The 17,297-nt window shown below is 44.1% G+C and overlaps 1 protein-coding gene and 14 non-coding genes across 16 annotated transcripts in view; 10 read left to right on the top strand and 5 right to left on the bottom strand.

The window, feature by feature from the left end:
• cacna1g (calcium channel, voltage-dependent, T type, alpha 1G subunit) overlaps positions 1–17,297 on the bottom strand; it is a 313,071-nt gene that overhangs the window by 202,962 nt on the left and 92,812 nt on the right. The gene's annotated exons all lie outside the window — the stretch shown is intronic.
• Positions 8,305–8,377, top strand: trnat-agu (transfer RNA threonine (anticodon AGU)). Its single transcript has one exon. It is a non-coding gene; the product is annotated as a tRNA-Thr (tRNA).
• Positions 8,626–8,700, top strand: trnat-agu (transfer RNA threonine (anticodon AGU)). The gene has a single exon. It is a non-coding gene; the product is annotated as a tRNA-Thr (tRNA).
• trnat-ugu (transfer RNA threonine (anticodon UGU)) lies at positions 11,469–11,542 on the top strand. Its single transcript has one exon. It is a non-coding gene; the product is annotated as a tRNA-Thr (tRNA).
• On the bottom strand, positions 11,594–11,666 carry trnar-ucg (transfer RNA arginine (anticodon UCG)). The gene has a single exon. It is a non-coding gene; the product is annotated as a tRNA-Arg (tRNA).
• trnat-cgu (transfer RNA threonine (anticodon CGU)) lies at positions 11,794–11,867 on the top strand. Its single transcript has one exon. It is a non-coding gene; the product is annotated as a tRNA-Thr (tRNA).
• On the top strand, positions 12,080–12,153 carry trnat-agu (transfer RNA threonine (anticodon AGU)). Its single transcript has one exon. It is a non-coding gene; the product is annotated as a tRNA-Thr (tRNA).
• On the bottom strand, positions 12,205–12,277 carry trnar-ucg (transfer RNA arginine (anticodon UCG)). The gene has a single exon. It is a non-coding gene; the product is annotated as a tRNA-Arg (tRNA).
• Positions 12,406–12,479, top strand: trnat-agu (transfer RNA threonine (anticodon AGU)). Its single transcript has one exon. It is a non-coding gene; the product is annotated as a tRNA-Thr (tRNA).
• On the top strand, positions 14,859–14,932 carry trnat-ugu (transfer RNA threonine (anticodon UGU)). Its single transcript has one exon. It is a non-coding gene; the product is annotated as a tRNA-Thr (tRNA).
• trnar-ucg (transfer RNA arginine (anticodon UCG)) lies at positions 14,984–15,056 on the bottom strand. Its single transcript has one exon. It is a non-coding gene; the product is annotated as a tRNA-Arg (tRNA).
• trnat-cgu (transfer RNA threonine (anticodon CGU)) lies at positions 15,184–15,257 on the top strand. Its single transcript has one exon. It is a non-coding gene; the product is annotated as a tRNA-Thr (tRNA).
• trnat-agu (transfer RNA threonine (anticodon AGU)) lies at positions 15,471–15,544 on the top strand. The gene has a single exon. It is a non-coding gene; the product is annotated as a tRNA-Thr (tRNA).
• Positions 15,596–15,668, bottom strand: trnar-ucg (transfer RNA arginine (anticodon UCG)). The gene has a single exon. It is a non-coding gene; the product is annotated as a tRNA-Arg (tRNA).
• trnat-agu (transfer RNA threonine (anticodon AGU)) lies at positions 15,798–15,871 on the top strand. The gene has a single exon. It is a non-coding gene; the product is annotated as a tRNA-Thr (tRNA).

Raw genomic sequence — 17,297 nt, 5'->3', positions numbered from 1 at the left:
AGATCAAATTCAGATCAAATTTTATTCAAGTATTGTTCTCAACTGCAGCTATATATTCTTTTTTAATGTTTCTAAAGTAAAACTCCAGAAAAATAAATAAATAATAATTAAAATAATAATAATAATAATGATTTTAAAAAACCTACCTCCTCCAAAAAACATGCTTTTCTTTTTATCTATTATTATAAATTAAATTACAATTATTATTATAAATTGTTATGTAAATTGTAATTTTCACATAATAACTGGCTAAGTACACAATAGCGCTACTGCTACTTCCTGTCTAGTTCTGTCTCTATGAGGTTCTTGCCAGTGCACGCCAAAATGAATGAATATTTAAAGATCAGGCACATGCTTTTCTTTTTGTCTATTTTTTCGCTATATAAAGTTATGTACTAGTTCTTTAACAAAAAAAACAGCTTGAAAACAATAATTAACCGTTAACAGCCTGTATTTCGCTCATTACTGGGTCTATTTACTTTACTTTTATGACGTGAAAGTGCCGCCAAAAGTCGCTATAAAGAAGCAAACTAGGCAACTCTGGCAAGGACCGCTGTCAAGGGCGGACAGGGCGCCAGGTCTGCTGCGTCAGGCTGCGTATACTAAAGCATACATGTAAGTTAATTAACATTATCGGCATATTTTTGAAAGTCTAATTACCAAAAGGTCGTTGGTTGGATTTATGCATTTAACATATCATTTTGTCAGGTAATAACTAATACAGAAGCTAATAAAAGGGTCACCTATTTTCGGTCATGTATTTTTGTCTAATCAGGCACATTGTTACTAAGAATCATGGGAAGAGATTGGACGATTATAAGGAAAATACTGCATGACGCAATCCCCAGAGCTGTTTCTGTGTCATGGAGCAATATCACAGGGTAATTCAAAGTGTGTTACTGAATAAAAAAGGCATTAAAATCACGATACAACAAATCAAAACATAAATAATCACAAATAATCATCATAAGGTTAACATTAACAGTCGTATGCACAGCTAAAAAGAACTGTTTTGAGCCTGGATTTAAACATTGTCAAAGTAGAGGTCTGTCTCACATCTTCAAGAAAACTGGATTTAGTTGCATAAAACTGATACTTTGGAAACTCTGGGCACCAGAAGGAGGCCAGTCCCTGAAGTCCTCAGAGTGTGAGATGGTTCATGTGGCTCTAACATGTCAGAGATGTTCTTTGGTGCTGGTTCATGGAGAGACTTGTTCACACAGAGCTGCTTTAAAGTCTATTCTCTGAGCCACAGGAGCCAGAGACCTGAGCCACAGGACTTATGTGCTCGTACTTCCTGGTTCTAGTCAGGACCCGAGCAGCAGCGTTCTGGATGTACTGCAGCTGTGTTAAGGCTCGTTTGGAGAGGCCAGTGAGCAGGACGTTACAGTCGTCTAACCTACTGGAGACAAACGCATGGATAAGTCTCTCCAAATCTGGTTTTGACAGTTTACTTTTGATTTTTGCAATGTTTTTAGATGGTAAGAAGCTGCAGATGTTACTGATTTGATGCGAGTCCAAGTCCATTATTACCCCAAGATTTCTTGTCGGATTTGAAGGTTTTAGAGAGAGACTGGAGCCAGAAAGGACAAAGTGGGCGGAGCAAAAACATGTTCCTGTACAGACCCTTTACTGAGGTGGGTGGTTGGATATCCTGCCTTTACGTCGTTGGTCATTGCCTCTAAGAACGTGAGATTGCGTGATGGGCAGTGACAAGATGGGGAATTTCTGTTATCCAGGTCCATGTCTTTCAGTTTTAAGAGTTTAAGCGTGTTTATTTTATATTTTCTGATTTGAATAAAAGTGAAACTCGTTCTCGTTCTCGCCCCCCATCTGGGAGTATGACATCATAGCCACGATAATTTTCCTGATTGCTACACAGACATAAAAATCTTGTATAATATTTTTTGGAAAGCGTATTTGCACGGCTCATTTGGTGATTGGAAAGGGAGCGTCAGACGTAACATAAACAATTGGATCTAAAGTGAATGGAAGTAGATTGTGAATTTGTGCCAGTGTACTTTCAGCTAGATGATATCACAGGACTGTTTTAGCTTATTGAGCAGGGCTCCCACTGTACGCACCAGACTCAGACCAGAGACAGTAAGTGGGAATGATGGATGCTTCTGAGATGACTGGCTCCGAATGGACTTTCTAAAATGTTGCGAAAAAGTCCAAAAAAGAACTGAAGGAGGAACAAGCGGGAGGTCAATCGTTATTAATCACTGTACACTTTTGGTAAATGGTAAATAGTCACATTTTTATATCGTGCTTTTTTTACCTTCAAGGGACACGAAGCACTTTACATCAAGAAACCGCTCACCCATTTAAACTCCAGTGTACGCAGACACTGGGGGCGAGGTGGGTTAAGTGTCTTGCCCAAGGACACAACAGCAGCTTTCATCTGTGGGAGCTGGAAACGCACCGCCAACTTGTCGGTCAGTGGATCCGACCGTTCGACTGATGATGTTTATGTCGAGAGCGGGAATCGAACCGCCGACCTTCAAATCAGTAGATTAACAAGCCACCAACTGAGCTACTGTCGCTTTTATTGTCAAGATTGTGTTTTTTAGTACCGTATTTTCTGGAGTATAAGTCAAAAAATGCATAATAATGAAGAAAAAAACTTGGCTGTCAGAGTGACCGTAACGAAGATGTGAAATTATATACTCAGATGCGACTCATATTCCACATATAAGTCGCATCTGAGTATAAGTCGCACCCCTGGACAAACTATGAAAAGAAAAAAAAGTGTGACTTATACTCCGGAAAATATGATAGTAGCTCCTCTAGCAACCACAATAGAGGTCATGAACAGGATCTGAATAAAATATGACTTGTAGATTTTATTTTGTTTGACTTTTAGAAAAACAAAACAAAAAAAACCCCAAAGAAACGAGCACATCATAGCAATGCTTTAATATTAACTTAAAGATGGAGTATTACACTTCTGTGGGGTTTTAACTGCTAACACATGCTAAGTTTAGATCACCATGTTACCTTTTATTGTTTTGAAAATGCTATAATCACCGAGAACGACTGTTACGGACTAGTCCTATTTCTGTTTTCTGTCAATTCCACACATCAGCCCCAGAACCGCCACCGGATCAACGACCAGTGCGTCCTCCTCTGCAGCAACTTTTCAGCTACTTATAGTTTATTTTTGCATTATCTAGTTTAATTTGTACACATTTTTGAGTATAATTTTGGTAAAAAAAAAAAAAAAAAAAATCTTGTTTATCATTTTGAACACGTCTACACGCTCCCATTTTGTTCTACGCCCAGTTTTACATTTTTCCTTACTTGCCACCGCCCCTAGACCAAGCGACACGTAACAACAACGTATTAACATGTTTTTTATGTTTCTCTTTTGTTTGTTTGTAGACAGTTTGTTGAGTCCCACCTCTCTTTGCTCTCCGTGCTAAGTCACTCCTCCTTCAGAGCGCTATCACAACTCAATCTGTGCATCCCGCTAATGAACCAGGTTTGGAAAGTTGTAGTGTATTGTTTTGTGTCATGTTTTTTTTATATATATATATTTATGGAGAATTGTCATGTGGGAGCATGGATGACATAGATTTGTGGGCGGAGCATCGGTAAAAAAATCTCACAGCTAACTGTAAAGAGGGTTTGAATAAGGCCTGGGATCGCTTCGCCATTTTGCTCAAACATGAATGGATGGCATCTAAATCCTCTTCGGCCGTGTTTTTGATAAGGGAACAAAGTTATAACATGGTAAAAAGCTCCAAAAAGTCCATTTTGCATAATACCCCCTCTTTAAATAAAAATTCCAATGATAATATGCTTTTATTTATTTACATGAGCAATATCCAAACACAATAAAACACTAAAAGATGAGGCTGTTCATTGTCGGTAATTGAAAAATCTAAATTAAAAAAATCATTATTTAACATTAGCAATCTTGCAAATTTTACACAAAAAACATCACGGACAAACGTTAGCATCTACGTCAAAGCCTATCCAAACAAAAACTCCCCATTAGCTTAAGCACTACAGTAACGCTAACAACACCACTGTTATATGAAACCAGCGACTGTAAAGCATCCGCCGTAAGAGAACAATCGCAATAACCGTAATGTCCAAAGGTTAGCCACCGGGCCGGTCAGCTGTCAGTCACTCACCTAGCCTGCCGCTACTACTTTTACATGTACGGAGACTTCAGAGTGCGGCGAACAAACAAATTCAAATTGTCTTTGGTCCAAAAACCTGTCAAGACCATTCCTATGACTTTATTTGAGTAAAGTTTTGCTTACTCTTCTCACTGTTGATAATGGGATCCTCTTACAGACTAGAAAACTGGTTGGGCATCTCTGGTAATGCACTAAACTGGTTCAAGTCCTATCCAAAAAACAGGGAGTACTTTGTTGAAATTGGAAAAAGTGTCTCAGATAAAATGGCTCTGGCCTGTGGGGTGCCTCAGGGGTCAATCTTAGGACCCCTTTTGTTCATTCTCTACATGTTTCTACAGTTAATACGCAGCAATAATGTGTCCTACCATGACTCTGCAGATGACACTCAGATCTATGTCACACTGCAGCAGGTGAATATGGACCAGTGGATTCACTCAGTGCATCAACAGATCAGTGTGTGGATGTGAAACAACATTCTCCAGATAAACTCAGACAAGACTGAAGTTGAAGTCTTTGGCCCGCAGAAACATAAAGAAAGTGTCAGCAGTCACCTCCAGTTTCTCTCTCTAAAACCTTCAAATCAGGCTAGAAATAGGGGTAACAATGGACTCAGACTTGAACAATAACATCTGCAGCTTTTTACCACCTAAAAAACATTGCAAAACTCATAGGTAAACCATCAAAACCAGACTTAGAGAGACTTATCCACGCATTTGTCTGCAGTACATGTTTGTGTTTCTTGTACCTCTGCTTTAGCTAATGTGTGTCTATCCTTTCAGATTATTATGTATGTTTGTGTTATTTATTTACTGTTTTGCCATTCCTTTTACATTATTACTGTTTCTGTAGGCAATGTCCTTCCAGTCACAACCCTGTCACAAAACCCCAGCTCAGTGTCCTGATCTGGGCTGGCCCTGTGGCAACCGGAGACCTCGGTTTTATTCCTTATTTACTGGTCGGCAGCTTGTCTGATGGGCTCAGTGCCACCATGACACACAGTACACTAGACACGCAGAGAAGTAGAGATGGAGACAGATATAGGACTGGAAAAACATCACATGACACCACGAAATGAAACCACAACAACTAGCAGCGTTTACAATATGGAGAACAAGCTACTTATGCTTCTTCACTAGCATTTTAGCAGCTGTGACGCCACTAAAATAGATTCTGTGAGCTTAAAGTTATGTTATAATGCTGTTTAGTTCATGAAAAACATTACCTGGAGCTGTGTGTTTGAGTAATTCTGGATTCTCCAAAGTTCAAAATGCGCTGTTCCACCTTGTGATGTCATGAGGTGGTAGTTTTCAAGTTAACAGCTGCTTTTTTTTTTTTTTTACCTTTAGTTCAGTACAGGTCGGCAATTCCAAGGCTGAAATGATCCAAATGATTCTACTGAAGGTGTGTGGAGTTTAAAAACACAGCGGAGCACTTCCTGTGTTACCACATGATGACATCACAAGGTGGAACAGAGTGTTTTCCATTTGAGAGAGGAAACTGAGGAAGTGTGATGAGGAAACAATGTTATAACAGATCAGAAAATAGCGTAATATGAGCCCTTTAAGTCAAATCAGGACGTATGAATCAATTCAAATCCTAATAACCCGTGATGAGAGGTGACCTTTAAAAAAATGAAATACTATACATGAAATCTAATTTAGCATAATCCGTCTCCTTTAATCTATTTTTAGGCTATAAGATATAAGCTACACCTGTGATACCACACTGACAAATACTAAGAATAACAGCAAGTTAAGGGTGGACTATGTAACTTTTTTTGTGACCAATTTGTTTAATTTAATTGTCATTTTCAAACAAAAACTGTAAGAATGCATTACAATATAAAGGCATGTAACACCAAATATATAAGGAACCCTGCTGGAGTTCAGAACAACAAAAAGTAACACAAGGCAGCTACAAGGTTGACATGAGAAAACATAAAGGCGTTAGCTGTCCCTTGCCCCCTGCCCCCATCCCGGGACCCAGCAGTCGGTGTGTATCGGGTGGCAATATGGCGGCTTGAAAATGAGTGATTTATACATGTTTGAGCAATCTTCAAACACTCTAAGATACAAGTTTGAGAGGGTAAATGAGAAAGAAACAACTATATCATGGTTTAAAAGCTCTGAAAGGTTGATTTTTCCTAATAATAAACACCCAAATGGCCCATTTTATGCCATTTTCTAATCTATGTTATTATGTTTCCTCGTCAAAAACATGCGTGGAGTTTTATTTATTTCATGTTTTATTCCATTCACACATTTCACACAGAAACCCTGCAAATTTTAGGCTGTATTCTTCTCTCAAACAGAAACACTCTGCTCCACCTTGTGATGTCATCATGTGGTGATACAGGAAGTGCTCCTCTGTGTTTTAAACTCCAAACGCCTTCACTAGAATCATTTAGATCATTTCAGCTCAGGAAATGCTCATCTAAACTGACCCAAAGGCAAAAGGTGGCTAGCGAATAACTTGAAAACTACCACTTAATGACATCATGACGTGGAACAGAGCATTTTGAGGTTTGGCGATATTAAAGTGTTACTAAAACATATGCGAATGAAACAAAACACAACTCCAGGTGTGTTTGTGATGAGGCAACAGTATTATAACGTGACTTAAACCTTGCAGCAGTCAGTTTTGCATAATACGTGAGCTTTGAGACTTCATACAACAGAAGCTTTTCAATCCCGCTCTAATCCACATTTGAAACTTGCTAAAGCACTGTATTGGCGGTGCTGCGTCGTGCTTTGCTGCTTGCCCTGTGGTGCCCATCGCTCTTGTCGCAGATGTGGGGCTCGTCAGCTCTGGCAGAGGTTCATTAGCGCCTTCAGTAAACAGCGAGCGCACACGAGGCCTGGCTCTGTCGGTCTGAGCAGGGTAGAGAACTGCTGAGCTGTGAGGGGAGCGATTACCCGGGCAACAGCTGGGATCAGTGTATACAGCACCAGCATCCCCCCTGTGAGCGCGACGCCACGAACATTCAGAGACCTACCCCGGAATGCAGATGAAAACGTCAACAGAGATACAGCTTAGTTCAGACATTTAAAGGTCCTATATTATGCAAAATTGACTCTTTTGAGCTTTAAGTCAGGTTATAACGATGCTACCTCCTCAAAAACGTGGTAGTTTTTCAAGTTAACAGCTACTTTTACCTTTTTTGTTTAGTGAAGATTGGAAATTCCAGGGCTGAAGTGATCCAAATGATTCTAATGAAGCTGTATGAAGTTTAAAAAACGCAGTATTACTACGTGAAATCACAAGGTGGAACAGAGTGTTTTTTCTGTTTCTGAGAGAAGAAGTCAGCCTAAATGTGCAGGGTTTGTGTGTTAAACATGTGTGAATGAAATAAAACACAACCTCCAGGTCTGTTTGTGACGAGGAAACGTTATAACATAGCTCAGAAATCATGTAATACAGCTTTAAAGTGCACAACATATTATGCAAAATTGTTTTTTTCTGATTTGCTACCATTCACAATTGTTTCATAAATACATCAATCCAAACTCGTCTTCTTTAAGCACCTAAAAATGATCTGTTTGCATTTTGGCCTGTTTAGTTTACGTCATAGATTAAAAATCATTTCACTCCCTGAAAGTAAGGACACTGGCTCAGTTGAAGTGTTTGTCCATTGATCTGAAGAAGGTTACTGAGAGTAGCTGCTGTGGCTTAGCCAATAAATCAAGTATGCTCAGTTACCACTAGAGAGATTCAAACTTTCTAACAGATGCTCATCTGAAGTCAGACGCCTTATCCATTGGGCTAAATGGTCATTTCGAGGCGGGCTATTGTCTTATTCTTTATTTTCTTTCTTATTTTTTACTTTTATTATCAAAATCTCATTTCATAAAATCACAGTACAAAGTACATTGGGGCAAGTGGGGAGGAGGGACGGGGGGACGGAAACACACATGGAGGAAAATGGGGAACATACAAGAAATAATAAATAAATGTGTACATGTACATCACAAGACAGGTGACACTGGGCAAGTAGGGAGGGTGCGGGGTTGGATAGACATATGGGGGGGCGGGGCGGACTGTGGCGGCTATTTGTCTAATTATGCAATGACAAAGATCGTTTGTAAGAGTCATGGTTGAGATGGGGTTTTTTTTGTTTTTTTGTTTTATGTGAGTGTTTAAAGCAATGATTGAAGGTGCTGTGGCTTAGCTGGTCAAAGTGCCTGTCTAGTAAACAGGAGATCCTGGGTTCAAATCCAGCAGTGCCTTTTTACATTCTGTTCTCTGGTGGAAATGAAGCCAGCTCATTTTAACCACAAAGGGATTTCGAACCCTCAATCTTCTGATCCGAAGTCAGGACGCCTTATCCATTAGGCCACATGGTCCATAGATTTTGTTTTTTTTTAGAGTGCAGTCTGCTGCAGTTGAAGGTGCTGTATGTCAACCGGTCAAAGTGCCTAGCTCAACAGGAGCCTTTTTTTTTTTGCTGTTTGTGTTTTAGAAAAAGCCAGTCAAAGGCGCTGTGGCTTAGCTGGTCAAAGTGCCTGTCTAGTAAACAGGAGATCCTGGGTTTCAAATTCCAGCAGCGCCTTTTTTTTTTGCATTTCTGTTCTCTGATGGAAATATTCACAAATGAAGCAAGTTCATTTAACCATGAAGGGATTCAACCTTTTCAAGCATGGTCAGTTACCACGAAGGGATTCGAACCCTCCAACTTCTGATCCGAAGTCAGACGCCTTATTCCATTAGGCCACATGGTCCATAGATTATTTTGTTTTTTTTTATGAGTGCAGTCTGCTGCAGTTTGAACGGTGCTGTATGTCCACCCGGTCAAAGTGCCTAGCTCAACAGGAGCCTTTTTTTTTTTGCTGTTTTGTGTTTTAGAAAAAGCCAGTCAGGTCAAAGGGCTGTGGCTTAGCCTGGTCAAAGTGCCTGTCTAGTAAACAGGAGATCCTGGGTTCAAGTCCAGCAGTGCCTTTGTACATTCTTTTCTCTGGTGGAAAAATACAAAAATCAAGTATGCTCAGCTACCACAAAGAGATTCAAACTTTCTAACAGATGCTCATCTGAAGTCAGACGCCTTATCCATTTGGGCTAAAATGGTCATTTTTTTTTAAATAAACTACAGTAAACACAAAAAATGGCTCGAGAGCGTCGAGGACAACACCTTGCGCCAGCGCATCCAACACATCTGTGCAGGTGCGGCTTCTCAGGAGGGCCGGGTTGACCCTGAGCTTCTCCAGCTCAGGGCCCGTCTGGAGGCCCTGGAGCTGGAGAAGAGCAAGGGGGCCATTCTTAGGGCTAAGGTGAGATATACAGTGGAGGGAGAGAGGGGAACAGTCTTCTTCTTTGGGCTGGAGAAGAGAAAACAAGGCAAGCTCTTCATCCAGCAACTCACCGATTCTGCAGGTGTCACCTCAGCGGATCATTGTACTTTGCTCAAGACAATTCAAAGTTTTTACTCTGACTTATTTGGTGCGCAAGGTACATCGTCACAAGCCACCCACACCCCATAAGCGTTCTTGAGGCCAGACTGACCGAGGGCGACCACGACCTCTGCGACGGGCCCATAACCGTAGCGGAGGTCCGGGAAGCCATCAAAGGGCTAAACAATAACAAGAGCCCCGGTCAGGTTTCACGAGTGAGTTTTACAAGACCTTCGCTCACCGCATCGCGCCCATACTGCAGCCACTGTACACACAGATGCAATCTGAAAACCGCGTCTCTGCATCATTTTGCACCAGCGTCATTACACTGCTACACAAGAAGGACAGGAAATTGGACTTGGAAAATTATAGACCCATCTCACTACTCAACACGGATTACAAAATACTCGCTAAAATTCTCGCCAATCGTCTTAGATTAGTCATCGCGTCCGTCATCAGCCCGACCCAATCCTACAGCATTCCACACCGGGACATCGCTGACAACAATCTCACCAACAAGTATCTCATCAGACACATGCATCACACGGGGGGGATACATGTCAGCGTGGACTTCCGCAAGGCGTTCGACAGGGTCGAACACTCGTTCATGTGGGACGTCTTGCGGGGGTTCGGGTTTGGCGACACATCCATTTCATGGATACAACTACTCTACCAAAACGCCCGGTCGAGAGTGAAGTGGTTCGCAGGACTGACACCTTCCCGTTAAGCAGATCAGTGAGGCAGGGCTGTCCCCTCTCCTCTCTTCTGTACAGCATCGTGGCGGCGCCCCTGGCTGTACTCATCAAGAAGAACCCCCACGCCCATTGTATCCTCTCCCCCTCCCGAAGCGAGCTGAGGGTCATACAGTATGCAGACGACACCAACCTCTTCGCCCGGGACGTGGAGATCCTGGGAGCAGCTCTCCACGAGCTAGGCGTCTACTGCCTGGCCTCGGGCAGAGAGGTTAATTGGGCCAAACCATCGGTGTCGTTCTGCGGCGACGTCGCCCCGCCGCGCCTCAGCGTGGACATGTGGAGGGCGGACAACCAGTACAAGGTGCTGGGCGTCCTGATGGGGAAAGACAAGGTGGTCTGCGCCGAGAAGCAGTGGGAGAAATCCCTACTGAAGATCGGGCAGACCATCTCGCTCTGGAACCTCAGGGCCCTCACTGTAAAAGGGAAGGTGCTGGTCATCAACGCCCTCTGCATGTCCACACTGGTGCACGCGCTGACAGTGCTCCACCTGCCGGGCGACGTCGCAAACAGACTGAGGAATGTGGTGCCGCCCGCCGCATAGCCCGGTACAACATCTATCACGTCAGGAACATCCACCTCCATCGACAGTGCACTGCCCCCCTTTGGACTCTTTTCACCACTCACCTCACCACCCACCTCAGACACCTCCACATGGCCGTCCCCCACCACTTCAACAGGACTTTGCTTCCCCACAACACCCTCATCACCACTAACCCCCAAGGACACCTCGATCTCCATTTTTGACCCCCCTCAGAACAATGGACAGAGACTCTAATCTAGGTTCAGAAATTGCGTGCTCATTCTCTCTTTAATTTCATTCATTATGTCCTCGCCTGCCCCATTCCCTCATGTCTCCTACCCTATCCCATATCCCCGCCCCCCCCGCACGCCCTAATGTTACCTGTGTTGTGATGTGCATATACATATATATATTTATTATTTCTTGTATGTTCTCCCCATTTCCTTCATGTGTTTCTTGTACATTTACTGTGCTTTTACTTTGTAAAACGATATTTTTGAAAATAAAAGACAAAAAAAAAAGGTCATTTCGGGGCGGCTATTGTTTAATTATGCAATGACAAAGATCATTTGTAAGACTCATGGTTGAGATGTTTTGTTTTTTTTTGTATTTTATTTTTTTTTTTGTGTGTTTTCATGTGTTTAAAACAATCATCGAAGGCGCTGTGGCTTAGCTGGTCAAAGTGCCTGTCTTGTAAACAGGAGATCCTGGGTTCAAATCCCAGCAGTGCCTTTTTACATTCTGTTCTCTGGTGGAAATATTCACAAATGAAGCCAGCTCATTCAACCACGAAGGGATTCGAACCCTCAATCTTCTGATCCGAAGTCAGACGCCTTATCCATTAGGCCACATGGTCCATGGATTTTGTTTTTTTTAGAGTGCAGTGTGCTGCAGTTGAAGGTGCTGTATGTCAACCGGTCAAAGTGCCTATCTCAACAGGAGCCTTTTTTTTGCTGTTTGTGTTTTAGAAAAAGCCAGTCAAAGGCGCTGTGGCTTAGCTGGTCAAAGTGCCTGTCTCGTAAACAGGAGATCCTGGGTTCAAATCCCAGCAGTGCCTTTTTGCATTCTGTTCTCTGGTGGAAATATTCACAAATGAAGCAAGTTCATTTAATCACAAAGGGATTCAAACTTTCTGACAGATTCTCATCTGAAGACAGACACTTTATCCAAAAGGCCACACAGATCAATTGTAAGAGTCATGGTTGAGATGTTTTTTTTATTTATTTTATAAATTTATTTTTTATGTGAGTGTTTAAAGCAATGATTGAAGGTGCTGTGGCTTAGCTGGTCAAAGTGCCTGTCTAGTAAACAGGAGATCCTGGGTTCGAATCCCAGCAGTGCCTTTTTACATTCTGTTCTCTGGTGGAAATATTTAAAAATGAAGCCAGCTCATTTAACCACAAAGGGATTCGAACCCTCAATCTTCTGATCCGAAGTCAGACGCCTTATCCATTAGGCCACATGGTCCATGGATTTTGTTTTTTTTAGAGTGCAGTCTGCTGCAGTTGAAGGTGCTGTATGTCAACCGGTCAAAGTGCCTAGCTCAACAGGAGCCTTTTTTTTTGCTGTTTGTGTTTTAGAAAAAGCCAGTCAAAGGCGCTGTGGCTTAGCTGGTCAAAGTGCCTGTCTAGTAAACAGGAGATCCTGGGTTCAAGTCCCAGCAGTGCCTTTGTACATTCTTTTCTCTGGTGGAAAAATACAAAAATCAAGTATGCTCAGCTACCACAAAGAGATTCAAACTTTCTAACAGATGCTCATCTGAAGTCAGACGCCTTATCCATTTGGCTAAATGGTCATTTTTTTTAAAATAAACTACAGTAAACACAAAAAATGGCTCGAGAGCGTCGAGGACAACACCTTGCGCCAGCGCATCCAACACATCTGTGCAGGTGCGGCTTCTCAGGAGGGCCGGGTTGACCCTGAGCTTCTCCAGCTCAGGGCCCGTCTGGAGGCCCTGGAGCTGGAGAAGAGCAAGGGGGCCATTCTTAGGGCTAAGGTGAGATATACAGTGGAGGGAGAGAGGGGAACAGTCTTCTTCTTTGGGCTGGAGAAGAGAAAACAAGGCAAGCTCTTCATCCAGCAACTCACCGATTCTGCAGGTGTCACCTCAGCGGATCATTGTACTTTGCTCAAGACAATTCAAAGTTTTTACTCTGACTTATTTGGTGCGCAAGGTACATCGTCACAAGCCACCCACACCCCCATAAGCGTTCTTGAGGCCAGACTGACCGAGGGCGACCACGACCTCTGCGACGGGCCCATAACCGTAGCGGAGGTCCGGGAAGCCATCAAAGGGCTAAACAATAACAAGAGCCCCGGTCAGGTTTCACGAGTGAGTTTTACAAGACCTTCGCTCACCGCATCGCGCCCATACTGCAGCCACTGTACACACAGATGCAATCTGAAAACCGCGTCTCTGCATCATTTTGCACCAGCGTCATTACACTGCTACACAAGAAGGACAGGAAATTGGACTTGGAAAATTATAGACCCATCTCACTACTCAACACGGATTACAAAATACTCGCTAAAATTCTCGCCAATCGTCTTAGATTAGTCATCGCGTCCGTCATCAGCCCGACCCAATCCTACAGCATTCCACACCGGGACATCGCTGACAACAATCTCACCAACAAGTATCTCATCAGACACATGCATCACACGGGGGGGATACATGTCAGCGTGGACTTCCGCAAGGCGTTCGACAGGGTCGAACACTCGTTCATGTGGGACGTCTTGCGGGGGTTCGGGTTTGGCGACACATTCATTTCATGGATACAACTACTCTACCAAAACGCCCGGTCGAGAGTGAAGTGGTTCGCAGACTGACACCTTCCCGTTAAGCAGATCAGTGAGGCAGGGCTGTCCCCTCTCCTCTCTTCTGTACAGCATCGTGGCGGCGCCCCTGGCTGTACTCATCAAGAAGAACCCCCACGCCCATTGTATCCTCTCCCCCTCCCGAAGCGAGCTGAGGGTCATACAGTATGCAGACGACACCAACCTCTTCGCCCGGGACGTGGAGATCCTGGGAGCAGCTCTCCACGAGCTAGGCGTCTACTGCCTGGCCTCGGGCAGAGAGGTTAATTGGGCCAAACCATCGGTGTCGTTCTGCGGCGACGTCGCCCCGCCGCGCCTCAGCGTGGACATGTGGAGGGCGGACAACCAGTACAAGGTGCTGGGCGTCCTGATGGGGAAAGACAAGGTGGTCTGCGCCGAGAAGCAGTGGGAGAAATCCCTACTGAAGATCGGGCAGACCATCTCGCTCTGGAACCTCAGGGCCCTCACTGTAAAAGGGAAGGTGCTGGTCATCAACGCCCTCTGCATGTCCACACTGGTGCACGCGCTGACAGTGCTCCACCTGCCGGGCGACGTCGCAAACAGACTGAGGAATGTGGTGCCGCCCGCCGCATAGCCCGGTACAACATCTATCACGTCAGGAACATCCACCTCCATCGACAGTGCACTGCCCCCCTTTGGACTCTTTTCACCACTCACCTCACCACCCACCTCAGACACCTCCACATGGCCGTCCCCCACCACTTCAACAGGACTTTGCTTCCCCACAACACCCTCATCACCACTAACCCCCAAGGACACCTCGATCTCCATTTTTGACCCCCCTCAGAACAATGGACAGAGACTCTAATCTAGGTTCAGAAATTGCGTGCTCATTCTCTCTTTAATTTCATTCATTATGTCCTCGCCTGCCCCATTCCCTCATGTCTCCTACCCTATCCCATATCCCCGCCCCCCCGCACGCCCTAATGTTACCTGTGTTGTGATGTGCATATACATATATATATTTATTATTTCTTGTATGTTCTCCCCATTTCCTTCATGTGTTTCTTGTACATTTACTGTGCTTTTACTTTGTAAAACGATATTTTTGAAAATAAAAGACAAAAAAAAAGGTCATTTCGGGGCGGCTATTGTTTAATTATGCAATGACAAAGATCATTTGTAAGACTCATGGTTGAGATGTTTTGTTTTTTTTTGTATTTTATTTTTTTTTTTTGTGTGTTTTCATGTGTTTAAAACAATCATCGAAGGCGCTGTGGCTTAGCTGGTCAAAGTGCCTGTCTTGTAAACAGGAGATCCTGGGTTCAAATCCCAGCAGTGCCTTTTTACATTCTGTTCTCTGGTGGAAATATTCACAAATGAAGCCAGCTCATTCAACCACGAAGGGATTCGAACCCTCAATCTTCTGATCCGAAGTCAGACGCCTTATCCATTAGGCCACATGGTCCATGGATTTTGTTTTTTTTAGAGTGCAGTGTGCTGCAGTTGAAGGTGCTGTATGTCAACCGGTCAAAGTGCCTATCTCAACAGGAGCCTTTTTTTTGCTGTTTGTGTTTTAGAAAAAGCCAGTCAAAGGCGCTGTGGCTTAGCTGGTCAAAGTGCCTGTCTCGTAAACAGGAGATCCTGGGTTCAAATCCCAGCAGTGCCTTTTTGCATTCTGTTCTCTGGTGGAAATATTCACAAATGAAGCAAGTTCATTTAATCACAAAGGGATTCAAACTTTCTGACAGATTCTCATCTGAAGACAGACACTTTATCCAAAAGGCCACACAGATCAATTGTAAGAGTCATGGTTGAGATGTTTTTTTTATTTATTTTTATAAATTTATTTTTTATGTGAGTGTTTAAAGCAATGATTGAAGGTGCTGTGGCTTAGCTGGTCAAAGTGCCTGTCTAGTAAACAGGAGATCCTGGGTTCGAATCCCAGCAGTGCCTTTTTACATTCTGTTCTCTGGTGGAAATATTTAAAAATGAAGCCAGCTCATTTAACCACGAAGGGATTCGAACCCTCAATCTTCTGATCCGAAGTCAGACGCCTTATCCATTAGGCCACATGGTCCATAGATTTTGTTTTTTTTAGAGTGCAGTCTGCTGCAGTTGAAGGTGCTGTATGTCAACCGGTCAAAGTGCCTAGCTCAACAGGAGCCTTTTTTTTTTGCTGTTTGTGTTTTAGAAAAAGCCAGTCAAAGGCGCTGTGGCTTAGCTGGTCAAAGTGCCTGTCTAGTAAACAGGAGATCCTGGGTTCAAGTCCCAGCAGTGCCTTTGTACATTCTTTTCTCTGGTGGAAAAATACAAAAATCAAGTATGCTCAGCTACCACAAAGAGATTCAAACTTTCTAACAGATGCTCATCTGAAGTCAGACGCCTTATCCATTTGGCTAAATGGTCATTTTTTTTTTAAATAAACTACAGTAAACACAAAAAATGGCTCGAGAGCGTCGAGGACAACACCTTGCGCCAGCGCATCCAACACATCTGTGCAGGTGCGGCTTCTCAGGAGGGCCGGGTTGACCCTGAGCTTCTCCAGCTCAGGGCCCGTCTGGAGGCCCTGGAGCTGGAGAAGAGCAAGGGGGCCATTCTTAGGGCTAAGGTGAGATATACAGTGGAGGGAGAGAGGGGAACAGTCTTCTTCTTTGGGCTGGAGAAGAGAAAACAAGGCAAGCTCTTCATCCAGCAACTCACCGATTCTGCAGGTGTCACCTCAGCGGATCATTGTACTTTGCTCAAGACAATTCAAAGTTTTTACTCTGACTTATTTGGTGCGCAAGGTACATCGTCACAAGCCACCCACACCCCCATAAGCGTTCTTGAGGCCAGACTGACCGAGGGCGACCACGACCTCTGCGACGGGCCCATAACCGTAGCGGAGGTCCGGGAAGCCATCAAAGGGCTAAACAATAACAAGAGCCCCGGTCAGGTTTCACGAGTGAGTTTTACAAGACCTTCGCTCACCGCATCGCGCCCATACTGCAGCCACTGTACACACAGATGCAATCTGAAAACCGCGTCTCTGCATCATTTTGCACCAGCGTCATTACACTGCTACACAAGAAGGACAGGAAATTGGACTTGGAAAATTATAGACCCATCTCACTACTCAACACGGATTACAAAATACTCGCTAAAATTCTCGCCAATCGTCTTAGATTAGTCATCGCGTCCGTCATCAGCCCGACCCAATCCTACAGCATTCCACACCGGGACATCGCTGACAACAATCTCACCAACAAGTATCTCATCAGACACATGCATCACACGGGGGGGATACATGTCAGCGTGGACTTCCGCAAGGCGTTCGACAGGGTCGAACACTCGTTCATGTGGGACGTCTTGCGGGGGTTCGGGTTTGGCGACACATTCATTTCATGGATACAACTACTCTACCAAAACGCCCGGTCGAGAGTGAAGTGGTTCGCAGACTGACACCTTCCCGTTAAGCAGATCAGTGAGGCAGGGCTGTCCCCTCTCCTCTCTTCTGTACAGCATCGTGGCGGCGCCCCTGGCTGTACTCATCAAGAAGAACCCCCACGCCCATTGTATCCTCTCCCCCTCCCGAAGCGAGCTGAGGGTCATACAGTATGCAGACGACACCAACCTCTTCGCCCGGGACGTGGAGATCCTGGGAGCAGCTCTCCACGAGCTAGGCGTCTACTGCCTGGCCTCGGGCAGAGAGGTTAATTGGGCCAAA

The sequence above is a fragment of the Periophthalmus magnuspinnatus genome, chromosome 19 (genome assembly GCF_009829125.3).
Source record: "Periophthalmus magnuspinnatus isolate fPerMag1 chromosome 19, fPerMag1.2.pri, whole genome shotgun sequence".
Lineage (NCBI taxonomy): Eukaryota > Metazoa > Chordata > Actinopteri > Gobiiformes > Gobiidae > Periophthalmus > Periophthalmus magnuspinnatus.
Note: the sequence above shows the minus strand (reverse complement) of the source record. Positions and strands in the feature narration are given on the sequence as shown.